The sequence below is a fragment of the Triticum aestivum genome, chromosome 4A (genome assembly GCF_018294505.1).
Source record: "Triticum aestivum cultivar Chinese Spring chromosome 4A, IWGSC CS RefSeq v2.1, whole genome shotgun sequence".
Classification (NCBI taxonomy): domain Eukaryota; kingdom Viridiplantae; phylum Streptophyta; class Magnoliopsida; order Poales; family Poaceae; genus Triticum; species Triticum aestivum.
Window position 1 is genome coordinate 351,567,006 of NC_057803.1, and position 14,903 is coordinate 351,581,908.

Below are 14,903 nucleotides of genomic sequence, written 5' to 3' on the forward strand. Positions count from 1 at the left end.
TACACGATTCGAGTCGAGCCGTTGCCGACCGAAGCCGACAAGCCCATGAACTTTGTGAAGAAATTCAAGAACGAAGATTTCAAGCTCGCGTGCATCGTCAAGTTCCTCCTCGAGCTCGACAAGTTCCTCCACAAGATCACCAAGAACAACCAGTCAATCAAGAGCATGAAGACAATGGAGATCCTCCACGACAAGAGCAACATGACGATAACAATCCTCCGCCCCAAGAGCACCACGAGTTGCACAATCATCAACAACATGGGCGTCATTATCCCCGACCCCAACACAATGAAGAGCAACATTATGGCAAACTCAAGTTCACCATGTCCAAGTTCAACGGTAGCAACGACCCCGAAGAGCACCTTTCATGGGCATTGAAGGTTGACAAGATCTTTCGTTTGCACAATTTTGAAGAAGAGAAGAAGATCGCGATGGCATCCCTTGAGTTCCAAGATTATGTCCTCATTTGGTGGGAACAAATCATAGAGCGCTGAGAGGCAAGAGGTGAACCACCCATCACTACTTGGGCGCAAATGAAGGATTTCATGAGAGCACGCTTCGTACCTACCTACTACAACCGCGACCTCTTCAAGAAACTCCAACAACTCAAGCAAGGAACAAAGAGCATTGAAGAATACTACAAGGAGATGGAGATTGCAATGATAAGAGCCAATGTCACGGAAGATGATGAGCAAACAATGGCACGTTTCTTGACAGACTCAATCACCCTATCAAGAAGATCGCCGACTTCCAACCATACTTAAATCTCATCGAGCTAGTGCACCAAGCTACCAAAGCGGAACGCCAAGTGCAAGATGATTTCAAGTATGCCAAGTTATCATCCAAGTCCTATGGCTTCTCCAATAACCAAGCTTCAACGACTCCAACACCGACTACAAGACCTTCTACTTCCAACATTGACAAGTCGACTTCCAAGAAAGCTTCGTCACCTACAAGCCATCCTCCTACGAGCAACTTCAAGCTAAGAGCTTCATCATCATCAACTCCAGCCGACGAGACCGTCAAGACGAGTTCCTTCAAGTGTTTCACTTGCGGAGGCCGAGACCACAAGTCCTACGAGTGCACCAACAAGCGAACCATGGTCTTCAACGACGATGGCACTTATGACTCCATGAGCGAAGGCGAAATGGAAGCCCTCGAGCAAATCGCCATGCACCGCCAAGTGAACAATGAAGAAGAACAAGTCTTTTGTGATGAAGACTCAAGTCCCGCACTTGTTATCTCCAAAGTCTTGACTCTCCAACATCACCAAGAAAAAGACCAACGATGCCACATACTCCACACCAAGGCCAGCGTCAATGGACGATCCATCAAGGTCATCATCGATGGAGGGAGTTGTCATAATCTCGCAAGTGAAGAACTTTGCTCCAAGCTCCAATTCCCCAAGACGAAGCATCCACATCCATACAAAGTGCAATGGCTTAGTGACTCCGGCACTATCCAAGTCGAGCACCGAGTACAAGTCTCCTTCAAGATCGGCGCCTACGAAGACACCTTGGAGTGCGACATCGTTCCAATGACCGTTTGTCATCTTCTCCTTGGACGGCCATGGCAATTCGATAGAGGAGTCATACACAACGGCCGAACGAACCACTACATCTTCAAGATGAAGGGCAAGGAGTACGTCCTCCGTCCAATGTCGCCTAGTCAAGTGATCGCCGACAAGCAAGCCACCCATCGTGGAGATCATAGTGAGAGAGCGAGCCACCAAAAAGAGAGTGAGCGCCACAAGCCAAAATTGAGTGCCTCCACGATGAGCGAAAACAAAAATCTAGTTCTATTTTCCACCAAATGTGAGATGAGAGAAGTGTGTGAGCACCCATCTAGTGCCCTACACTACGTCCTCGTGTGCATGGACAATGCACCACAAATTAACACTTCTCACACTCTTCCTCTAGTGTTGTCTTCTCTTTTGCAGGAATTTCAAGATGTTTTCCCCGATGAGCTACCTCCGGGTCTACCTCCTCTACGAGGCATTGAGCACCGAATCGACCTCATCCCTGGAGCACCTCTTCCAAACAAAGCTCCATACCATGTCAACCCCGACGAAACAAAAGAAATACAAAGGCAAGTAAAACATCTCATAGACCATGGACATGTGCGTGAAAGTTTGAGCCCTTGTGTCGTTCCGGTCATTCTTGTGCCAAAACGTGATGGTAGTTTTCGCATGTGCTCCGATTGTAGACCTATCAATGCTATCACCGTTCGCTATAGGTATCCCATTCCACGCCTAGATGATATGCTTGATGAGCTTAGCGGTGCCACTATATTTTCCAAATTTGATCTTAAGAGTGGTTACTATCAAATCCGCATACAAGAGGGTGATGAATGGAAAACCGCCTTCAAAACCAAGTTTGGTTTGTATGAGTGGTTAGTCATGCCTATGGGTCTTTCGGAAGCACCGGGCACTTTTATGCGCCTCATGAATCATGTCTTTCGCCCTTACATTGGTATATTTGTTGTGGTCTACTTTAATGACATTCTTGTGTTTAGCAAATCTATCAAAGAGCATGTCACCCATGTCCGCACCATTTTGCAAACTCTTAGAAAAGAGCGCCTCTATGCTAATATGGAGAAATGCCTTTTTGGTGTTGATAAGCTCGTTTTCTTGGGTTTTGTTGTTTCTTCTAAGGGTGTTCATGTTGATGAGTCCAAGATTAATGCTATTAAGACTTGGCCGCAACCAACCAACTTGCATCAAGTACGTAGTTTTCTTGGCCTTGCGGGTTTCTATCATCGCTTTGTGAAGGATTTTAGCACCATTGCTTCGCCTTTGCATCCTTTGAGCAAGAAGAATGTGCCTTTTGTTTGGGGACCATCCCAAGATACCGCATTCAATGAGCTCAATAATTTGCTTACTCATGCTCCCGTGCTTGCTTTACCAAACTTCGACAAACCTTTTGAAATTCATTGCGATGCTAGTGGTAATGGCATAGGAGGTGTGTTAACGCAAGAGAAGCACCCCATAGCTTACTTTAGTGAGAAACTTTCCGGAGCGCAACTCAATTACCCCATCTATGACAAAGAGCTATATGCTTTAGTCCGCATTTTGCATGAATGGGAACATTACCTTCGTCCCCATGAGTTTATCATTCATACCGATCATGAGACTCTCAAGTATCTTAAGGGACAAACAAAGTTGAACAAGCGTCATGCTAAATGGAGTGAATTTATTGAGTCTTTTCCCTATGTCATCAAGTACATCAAGGGTAAAGAAAACATCATAGCGGATGCTCTTTCCCGCATATGCATGCTTGTCACGCAACTTGAGTTAGATGTCATTGGCTTCGAGCATATCAAAGACTTGTATAAGCATGATGCAACTTTAGCTACTCCTTATGCCAAGTGTTTGTCGAATACATCTTGGGAATGCTATTACATCAAAGACGGCTATCTTATGAGAGCTAACAAACTTTGCATCCCCGAGTCGTCTCTTCATTTTTTGCTTTTGCAGGAATCGCATGGAGGAGGCTTAATGGGACACTTCGGACGCGACAAGACGTTCGCCACGCTCTCGAAGAGCTACTTTTGGCCAAAGATGTTTCGGGACGTCAATCGTTTCACCAACCGGTGTTATACATGTCTCAAAGCTAAGTCCAAAGCTCAATCTCACGGTCTCTATATGCCTTTACCAATCCCATACCAACCATGGGAAGACATTAGCATGGACTTTGTACTTGGTTTGCCTAGAACTCGAAATGGGAAAGATTCCATATTTGTTGTTGTGGACCATTTCTCAAAAATGGCACATTTTGTTCCTTTCCAAAAGATAGATGATGCTTCACATGTTGCTAATCTCTTTTGTAGGGAAATTTTGCATCTCCATGGTGTGCCAAAGACCATCGTCTCGGACCGTGACGTCAAGTTCCTTAGCTACTTTTGGAAGACCCTATGCACCAAGCTCGGAATCAAGCTACTCTTCTCCACGGCATGCCATCCTCAAACCGACGGCCAAACGGAGGTGACAAACCGCACACTCTCCGCTCTACTTCGAGTACTCATCAAGAAGAACATCAAGGAGTGGGAGGAGTATCTACCCATCGCCGAGTTCGCCTACAACCGAGTAAGACACTCAACAACCGGCAAGTCCCCTTTCGAGGTTGTCTACGGATTCAACCCTTTGTCACCATTGGATATTCTACCTCTACCACTCCAAGAGCGAATCAATTTGGACGCAAGTGCAAGAGCGACCCATATCAAGAACGTGCATGAAGATACAAGAAACACCATCGAGCACCAAGTACAACGCCTTGCGACCAAGCTCAACGTCAACAAGCACCCTATGGTATTCAACATTGGAGACCTCGTGTGGCTACACCTTCACAAGGACCGTTTCCCCAAGAACGCAAGTCCAAACTTCGACCACGCGCGGATGGACCATTCAAGGTGCTTGCACGCTACAACAACAACGCCTACAAGATCGACATTCCTCATGACAAGTACTCCGTGAGCGACATCTTCAACATCAAAGATCTCTCGCCCTACCATGGTGATGAGGATTTGGATCCGAGGACGGATCTTCCCCAAGGGAGGGGAGATGATGCGGAGCATCCCAAGATCATCCCCATGGATGCACCCACACCTCCAATGGCACCACTTGGACCAATGACACGAGCCCGAGCCAAAGCTATCGAAGATAAGGTGAACTCACTCCTCTCCGAACTTCCACTTTCTATGCATGAGACATGGCTACTACTTAAGTCCGAGGTGTTGTGCATGATTAGGTACCAAGAGGGTCCTCCCGAAGATGCGCATGAAGATGTACAAGTCCCCAAGTCCACGGATGAGGAGAACCAACCGAAGGAGCCAAGAGCATCTCCCAGGCCCCGGACATCCGATCCGGCCAAGGCCCCAGACATCCGGCCCCTGGAGCGCCTTCCTCTATAGCAACCCAGCCGCGGAAGGCTACAAGCCCCAGACATCCGGCCCTGGCAGCCCGGACATCCGGCCCCTCCCGAGCTCCTGGACATCCGGCCACCGGCCCGGAAATCCGGCCCCTCCGAACCCGAGAGCAACAAATGCCACCGCTCCAGCCCGGAGATCTGGCCCCCCAGCCCGGACATCCGGCGTCGCCTGAACGCCCGGACATCCCGCCCGACGCCCGGACGTCCGGCCTCCCTGTCTGCGCACAGTAAAGGGCCGAGGCCCGTGTATCCCTTCTCCCCCCTAGACTATATATACTCTATCCCGTACAACTTTCTAGGGTTAGCAAATGTTTAGCTCATATTTGTGAGAGAGCTTTGCTCATCCACTTGGTTACCTTCTCCTTGGAGATTCGATCCTCCACCGGAGAAGATCCCCCAAGCGGATTCAAGACCCCTCTTTAGGGAAGAACATCAAGACCTCCTCACGGAGAAGAACCGGTTACCCTTTTGTATTGTCCCTAGTTGTCTGTGGACCATGTATCGTTCTATGTATCCTAGGATCTAGCACATGTGTGACTTGTTCTTGTTAGTTTGAGTGTTCCTCTTGTGTTTCCCCTTGTGATTTGCCTCGTTTTCCCTCATTTCCCTCTTTGTGTTCCTCGTGTTCTTCGCGGGATCCGCTCCTTTCGTGAAAGATCGGGCGATTAGGGTTCTACCCTACATCAGGAACCCTAGGGGTTCGGTGGACACAGAGGGGGGCTTTATGGGAGGCTAGGGCGAGCGGTGTGAGCTCACGTGCTCTCGGCCTCGCGGTCCCCATGGCGACGGCGAGAGAAAGATGAAAAGGTGGGTGCGGGGGAATAGGGAGACACTGACTAGCGGGGCCAGGCAGGCCATGTGGGCGCGAGGCAGAGGGGAGTGCGTGGGTGCATGGGTAAGAAAATGCATTGAGGGGGGGGGGGGGGGTCGTGCGGCTAGTTGGGCTAGCGCGCGGGGAGCTAGTTGGGCCGGCCTGGGAGGCCGAGGTCCAGGTGGGTGCTGCTGCTGTTGCTGGGTTGCGCGCCTGGTGTTGCTGCTCTTTTCTTTTCCTTTTTTCTTCAGACCGAAAACAAATGGAAAAGTGCAGGGAAAAGGAGAGGAGCAAAATGAAAACAAGAATATCCTCATGACCTTGAAATAGTGCTCTATTTAATAAAATTGTCCTGGGCATTTTTAGAGGTAGAAAAATAATGCAAGTTTGAATTTAGTTCAAACTTGGGTCATTTTTGAACCTGATCAAAACAACTTAGATAAAGCTGAAATTTGGCAGAGAGGTCTTGGGCATGGTGCTAGAATTTTGGGGAAAAGTTGGACATTAAAGGAGTAGGGAAAATGGCACTTGCCAAATAAAAGAAAGAGAGGGTGGTCATGCATGGCTCACACATGGGTCAAGCAATAATTTAACATGCATGAAACACACAATGCACATGACGAGGAAGAGACAGCAAGATGACATAAGCACCACACAACATTGATATGAACATGATGCAAACATGTGGTGGCAAAAGGGATATGACAAGAAATGATAATACAATGCAATATGACAAGGTAAGCATGACAATGCAATAAGAAACAAGACAAAACCCAAAAAGGAAACACAAAAGATGGAACCACTTGGAATTGATGAAGAACAAGATGAATATATTGCCCATATATGGAGGTTTTACAACTAGGGTGTTACAGATTATGGGTGGGAAAACATAGTTTCTCTGTTAATAGCCATGAGATATGGAAAGAATAATGGTATGGATGAACTTTCGCTACATCTGAGGGACCATGTTCGGCATCTAGGCTGCAATCTTCCCCTTCCCGGGTAATGTGTTCCTAGACAGCTTGAAGAGAGTCGTCCACATGCCATCGAGGTCGGCACTGAAGAAGTGGTGTACGTTTGCCTTGTACATGGGCTTGTATAGTCATATCGGGCTAGCTCAAAGTTGAAGGGGAAGGTTGCAGCGATAAAACGTGACCTGGATCATGTCCAGCAGCTTGATGTTGCGCATGTCCATCGATTTGATCCTCTTCTGGAGTGTTGTCACTTCATCTAAGTTTCCCCAGTCGAGGCCCTTCTAGGTCCAGGAGACAAGCCTTGTCAGAGGCCCCGCCGTGAAGGCGGGGGTCGCTATCTGGCCTTCAGCAGGCAGCTCGGTGATGTAGAACCACTCCCGCTGCCACACTTTGATTGTGTCCACAAAGGTGCCCTCTAGCCAGGCCACCTTCTAGTGTTTTCTTATCATGGCCCCGCCACATTCTGCGAGCTGGCTGCCACTGCTCTTTGGTCTTCAGCCATATGCCGAAGTGTGGCTTGATGCGAAGGAAAGCTTTGCGAATGGTGATAAATGCCGCGATAGGAAGAATGGGGTTAGGGGTTAGATGGTTAAAATCTAACCAGTAGAAGAACATCAGCACGCTCACTAAGGGGTGGAGGGGAACCCAAGACCACGGATGAGGTGGGGACCTAGGGGACCTAAGACTACCCACTCCACTAGATTGGGAGTAGGGATGCACTAGTCGGGCTCCAGTGTCCGGCAGACAGCTCCCGCGGGTATGTCACGGTCCAGAGCTCGTTGATGGTGCCCTCCATGACATTGGAGGCCACCCACTTGCCCATCAACTCCGCGTCAGCCATCGCTGGAGAAAGGCGAGCACTTGGAGGAAATTGGAGGTTTGGGAACGCATTTGGAGCGCTAGACACTACAAGAAATATGTCAACTTGTGACCTTCTGTCAGTGACCCTGGAAGAAATGGTCATAAATCTACTACCATTTGAAACCAATTGGTCGTAAGCTGTTCGGAGGGCTCCAAACCCTAAATCATAACGACCATTTTGGTCAAAAAGGTCGTAATTTCTTTACACGAAATGGTCGTAAAGCAGACATCACTGGTCTGCTGCCTTATTTTTGGCTGATCACGACCAATATAGATGATCATAACCTTGTAAATTGTGGTGGATTGCTATGACTAGGCGCCACCTCATCTATTTTGCCAATGTGCCATGTCCATGTGTCTATTTTTGCCTACGTGTCATGTCCATGTGTATATTTTTGCCTACGTGTCATGTCCTGTGTCAATTTTTGCCCTAGGTTGTGAAGCAACCTATATTTCTGTTATTCCCAAAATTCCCAAAAAATCTCACAAATTATTTGGATCATCAAAATATATCAAAAACGTTCCTTGCCTAGTTCCAAAATAATTCAACAATATTCATTTTCCTATTCTGTTTAGAACAGCACTTTGTGAAAGGAAGTGCTATTTATATATTCTTGATTGCCCTCAAAATTTTTGGGCACTCATTCCTATCCAAATCATTGCCTCGTGACAAAATGCAAATCCATTTTCCCAGTATATCTTCCTCGGCAAATTTCCAAAGTTTTTGTTCAGCTAGAAGCTTTGTGAAGGAAATACTAGCTATGCATATCTTAATGAGTTGAATTTTTTGCCACATCTTCTATATGCCCATATCATAGCTCTCCACAAAATTTTAGCCCCATCTAACAAACCATGAGAGCTCACCATCCAATATTTGTTTCTGGTAATAATTTCGGTTTGTGAAGCAACTATATTTTATATTGCTTTATAATTTCTAAAAATTTACCAGGACATGACCCTGCCCATAGAATCTCCCTCCACAAAATTTGAGATCATTTAATTTAACCATTTTCCCTATATTTTTCCCAGCTTTCTGTTAAGTGGAGAGCATTGTGAAGGAAGTACCATTTTTATATATCCAAATGGCATGAAATTTATACAGTGCCTTCATATGCCCAAATTATCACCCTCCTCTAAATTGCAGCTCAATCAAATCATCTATGTCAGCCCAGGTTCAATTTCTATTTTATGGCCACATTGGCACATTGCAAAGTAAGTGCTATCTAGACCCCTCCTATTACCCTCAAACTTTTTGGGCACTCTTCCACTCAAATCATTTCCACATGAAAATATTCATCTCCATTTTCCTAGTAAATCTTCCTGAGCAAATTTCCAAAGTTTCTATCCAAAGAGAAGCTTTGTGAAGTAAGTGTAAGTACTAGCTAGGCTTATCCAAATGATCTTATATTTTTCCAAATCTTCCATATTCTCAAATAATCACTCTCCACAAAATTTGAGCTCTATCAAACAAACCATGTGAGCTCATCATCCAATCTTTTATTCTTGTCATATTTTCAGTTTGTGTAGCAACTATATTATATATTGCTTCATTATTTCTAAAAAATTACCAGGGCATGACCATACCTATGTAACTTACCTACACCAAATTTCAGCTCATTTCATTTATCCAATTTCTATCACTAATTTTCCTAAGTTTCTGTCCAGAGAAGAGCATTGTGAAGGAAGTGCCACTTTGGCATGTCCAAATGGTATCAATTTTCTACAGTGCTTTCCTATGCCCAAATAACCATCCTCCACCAAATTTCAGCTCAATCCATTCATTATTTAGAGCCCAGCTTCAACATTCATATTTTTGTCCAGTGTGGTACTTTGCAAATCAAGTGCCACCTAGGCTCCTCCATTTGAGCTGAAAATTTGCGAAGACAGTCTTCTTATTATATGATCATCCTCAGCCAAAACTCACGCCCATTGGCCATGTGCAATTCCCATACCACTAATCAAACACTTGAGTGTTATTTCATGTTTGAGCATAGTTTGGTATCCTCGTGAGATTCTTCTATTGTCATTTTCTTCCTACCACCTACCTAGGGAGTGCCCAACCCACTAGACATGCCTAGGCCGCCCAAAACGCATGGCAACGCCATGGTCACGTGGTGACCACGTGTCGGGCATGCGACTTTACGCGCTTTGGAGTTGGGGCCCTCGGCCACCGTTCAAACCTCGACGTATCGCCACCGAACCATGTATTTCTGACTAAATGGATACTTATGTAACTAGAAATGATTTTTGAAAAAAATAAAGAGCAAACTATAAGGCAGCTGCAGTTCAAAATTGGATATGTTTCCTACCAAATTGGCAAAAAATGTCTTTTTCATGAGAGGTGGATAAAAGCTTTGTACACTCAACCATTTGGTCAATTGTGCATTAAATATGGCCTAGTATTTTAGAAAATTTATTTGCTACAATTTTGCAACAAATATATGGTAGGTCCTTCACAAAAAAACTAATTTTGGGCACTTGAAAATGGAGAATTAAATTTCCGTCCAAAGAAAATGAAAACTTCCTTAGGCAACATTGTCTGCCATTCCAAGATGCACCCTTGCGCACAATATTAGATCATTTGAACAAACTATGCCATGAATGTGGCCATAAGATTGATCATTTGGCTTGAAAGCCATGAATCTTCACACATGATGGCTCGTTTCTGAGAACACTTTTTCAAAACAATTGCCGTATTACAAGTTTATTATTTTTCCTGGTAACTTGGTCACACATAATGACACAATGCGAAGGTTTTCCTTTTTTTATTTTTTTTATTTTTCATGCCCGTTTCAAAATGTGGTCAAAACTATGAGCATGACCGTTCCTAGCTAGTGGTTGAATCTTGGAAAAAATTTGGCGTTTCTCTGATTCAATAGATACTTATGTACCTAGAAATTATTTTTGGAAAAAATAAACAGCAAACTATGAGGCATCTGAAGTTCAAATTTGACCCGCTTCCTACATAATCGGTGGAAAATTTTCTTTTTCACGAGAGGTGGATCAAAACTTTTGGCACCCAACCATTTGGTCAATTGTGCATTAAATATGGCCTAATATTTTAGGAAATTGATTTGGTCCAATTTTGCAACAAATATATGATAGGTCCTTCACAAAAAAAAACTCATTTGGGGCACTCAAAAAATGGAAAATGTATTTTTTATCCAAATAAAATGAAAACTTCCTTAGCAAACATTGTTTTCCATTCCAAGATGCATCCTTGTGCATGATATGAGATTATTTGGACAAACTATGTCATGAATGTGGCTATAAAATTGATCATTTGGCTTGAAAGCCATGAATCCTTACACATGATAGCTCATTTTTTAGAACACTTTTTAAAAAGAATTGTCATAGTACAAGTTTGTTATTTTTCCTAGTAACTTGTTCACATATAATGACACAATGCGTAGGTTTTCCATTTTTTTATTTTTTTCATGCCCGTTTCAAAATGCGGTCAAAAGTCGGGCATGACAGTTCATAGTTAGTGGTTGAATCTTGGAAAACTTTTGGTGTTTCTTCGATTAAATAGATACTTATGTACCCAGAAATGATTTTTTTGAAAAATAAACAACAAACTATGAGGCATCTAGAGTTCAAATTTGACCCGCTTCCTGCTGAATCGATGGAAATTTTTCTTTTTCACGAGAGGTGGATCAAAACTTTTGACACCCAACCATTTGGTCAATTGTGCATTAAATATGAAATAATATTTTAGAAAAATTATTTGGTCCAATTTTGCAACAAATATATGGTAGGTCCTTCACAAAAAAACTCATTTTGGGCACTCGGAAAATGGAAAATGTATTTTTCGTCCAAAGAAAATGAGAACTTTCTTAGGCAATATTGTTTGCCATTCCAAGATGCACCCTTGTGCACGATATGAGATCATTTGAACAAACTATGTCATGAATGTGGCCATAAGATTGATCATTTGGCTTGAAAGCCATGAATCTTCACACATGATAGCTCATTTCTAAGAAAAGTTTTTTAAATAATTGTTTTATTACAAGTTTATTATTTTCCTGGTAACTTGATCGCATATAATGACACAATGCGAAGGTTTTCCTATTCTTTGATTTTTGTTGAATTTTTCATGCCCATTTCAAAATGCGGTCAAAACAGGGGGCATGACCATTCCTAGCTACTGGTTGAATCTTGGAAAACTTTTGGTGTTTCTATGATTAAATAGATACTTATGTACCTAGAAATGATTTTTGCAAAAAATAAAGAGCAAACTATGTTGTGGCTACAGTTCAAATTTGACCCACTTCCTACTGAATCAGCGGAAATTTGTCTTTTCACGAGAGGTGGATCAAAAACTTTTGACACCCAACAATTTGATCCATTGTACATTAAATATGGCCTAATATTTTAGAAAATTGATTTTCTCCAATTTTGCAACAAATATTTGCTACCTTCTTCCCAAAAACAACTCATTTAGGCACTTGAAAAATGGAAAATGATTTCTTCGTGCAAAACATGAAAACTTCTTTCGGCAACGTGGTTTGCCATTTCATTATGCACCTTTGTGCAAAATATGGGTTCATTTGTGTTGGGGAACGCAGTAATTTCAAAATTTTCCTACGCACACGCAAGATCATGGTGATGCATAGCAACGAGAGGGGAGAGTATTGTCTACACACCCTCGTAGACCGTAAGCGGAAGTGTTATGAGAACGCAGTTGATATAGTCATACGTCTTCACGATCTGGCCGATCCAAGTACCGAACGTATGGCACCTCTGAGTTCAACACACGTTCAGCTCGGTGATGTCCCACGAACTCTAATCCAGCAGAGCTTCGAGGGAGAGTTCCGTCAGATCGACGGCGTGATGATGGTGATGATGATGCTACCGACGCAGGGCTTTGCCTAAGCACCGCTACGATATGACCGAGGTGGATTATGGTGGAGGGGGCACCGCACACGGCTAAAAGATCAACTGATCAACTTGTGTGTCTCCATGGGGTCCCCCTCCCCGTATATAAAGGAGTGGAGGAGGGGGAGGGCCGGCCCTCTACTATGGCGTGCCCTGGGGAGTCCTACTCCCACCGGTAGTAGGATTCCCCCCCCCCTCCATGTAGTAGGAGTAGGAGGGAAGGAAAGGGAAAAGAGAAGAGAAGGAAGGAGGGGGCGCCGCCCCTCCCCCTAGACCAATTCGGACTAAGCCTTGGGGGCGTGCAGCCTCCCCTCTCTCTTTCCCCTAAATCCCAATAAGGCCCATATAGTCCCCGGCGAATTCCCGTAACTCTCCGGTACTCCGAAAAATACCCAAATCACTTGAAACCTTTCCGATGTCCGAATATAGTCGTCCAATATATCAATCTTTATGTGTCGACCATTTCGAGACTCCTCGTCATGTCCCCGATCTCATCTGGGACTCCGAACTACCTTCGGTACATCAAAACACATAAACTCATATTACCGATCGTTACCGAACGTTAAGCATGCCGACCCTACGGGTTCAAGAACTACGTAGACATGACCGAGACTCGTCTCCGGTCAATAACCAATAGCGTAACCTTGATGCTCATATTAGCTCCTACATATTCTACAAAGATCTTTATCGGTCAAACCGCATAAAAACATACGTTGTTCCCTTTGTCATCGCTATGTTACTTGTCCGAGATTCGATCGTCGGTATCTCAATACCTAGTTCAATCTTGTTACTGGAAAGTCTCTTTACTCGTTCCATAATGCACATCCCGCAACTAACTCATTAGTTACATTGCTTGCAAGGCTTATAGTGATGTGCATTACCGAGAGGGCCCAGAGATACCTCTCCGACAATCGGAGTGACAAATCCTAATCTTGATCTATGCCAGCTCAACAAGTACCATTGGAGACACCTGTAGAGCACCTTTATAATCACCCAGTTACGTTGTGACGTTTGGTAGCACACAAAGTGTTCCTCCGATATTCGGTAGTTACATAATCTCATAGTCATAGGAACATGTATACGTCATGAAGAAAGCAGTAGCAACAAACTAAACGATCATCGTGCTAAGCTAATGGAATGGGTTAAGTCAATCACATTATTTTCTAATGATGTGAACCCGTTAATGTCAGGACCCCGACTCAATGCCACATCGATCTAGCATGTAACACCTCATATCACTTTGCGGCCTCACGCACGGTATTCCCACGGGTGTCGCCTTACCTGTGCCCGGGACCGTTTGCGCCTTTTGGCACACGTATATGACAGTGTCGCTAGCATCCATATGATAAGGAGCCCGGGCTGACATGGCTAGTCGTAAACCCAAAGTGGCACAAACTTACAGGGACAGGCACCCATGACCCAGCATCGAACGTGTCGGTCATCAGCGAGTGAACCCAGGCTGTAGCACTGGGCTAGCAGGACTCCGGTGAACCGGGCTGTAGCGGGCTAACAGGACTCCGGTATTCATCGCGTGACATTCCCCCGAAGGGACAGACACAGGAACGAAGAAGGACACATGCCGGCCAGCCTAAGTGTTCCGGAGCAGTAGCAAGCTACCATGGCTCAGTGGAAACACTAGGAGACATTTCCCGGTAAGAGAGGCTACTAAAGATAAACAACTAGATGGTCAGATCCCACACATACCAAGCATTTCAATAACATACACACAATATGCTCGATATGTGCAAATACAACATGGCATCACAACATGACTCTACGACACAAGTAAATATTCATTAGGCTCCGAGGAGCGAGATATTACAAACATGGGTCTTATGACCCAACAATCAGAGCATACAAGTCAAAGCACATGCGGAAGCTTAACATGTCTGAGTACAGACATCTATAAATGAAAAAGGCTGAGAAGCCTGACTATCTACCAGATCCTGCCGAGGGCACAAGATCGTAGCTGAGGTAACAAGCTAAACGTCGAAGACCACGCGGAATTACTAGTGAGACTGAAGTCTCTCTGCAAAAACATAAAATAGGCAAACGTGAGTACAAATGTACCCAGCAAGACTTACATCAGAACTATCTACATATGCATCATTATCAACAAAGGGATGGTGGGGTTTAACTGCAGCAAGCCAGCTTTGACTCGGTGGCTATCCTGAACTACGACTGCAAGTAACTCTTTTGAGGTGGCGCACATGAGTCCACATATTCACCATATCAATACACCACTATGGATCCGCTCCCGTCTCCCTACGAGAACGCCATCCATAGCACTCACGCTTATCTTGCGTATTTTAGAGTATCCACTTTCACTTGTCTATGAACTGATATAAGCAACCCAGAAGTCCTTTACCGCGGACACGGCTATTCGAATAGATGATGTTAACCCTGCAGGGGTGTACTTCTTCATACATGTTTCCACCACTTAGCGTCTGCACA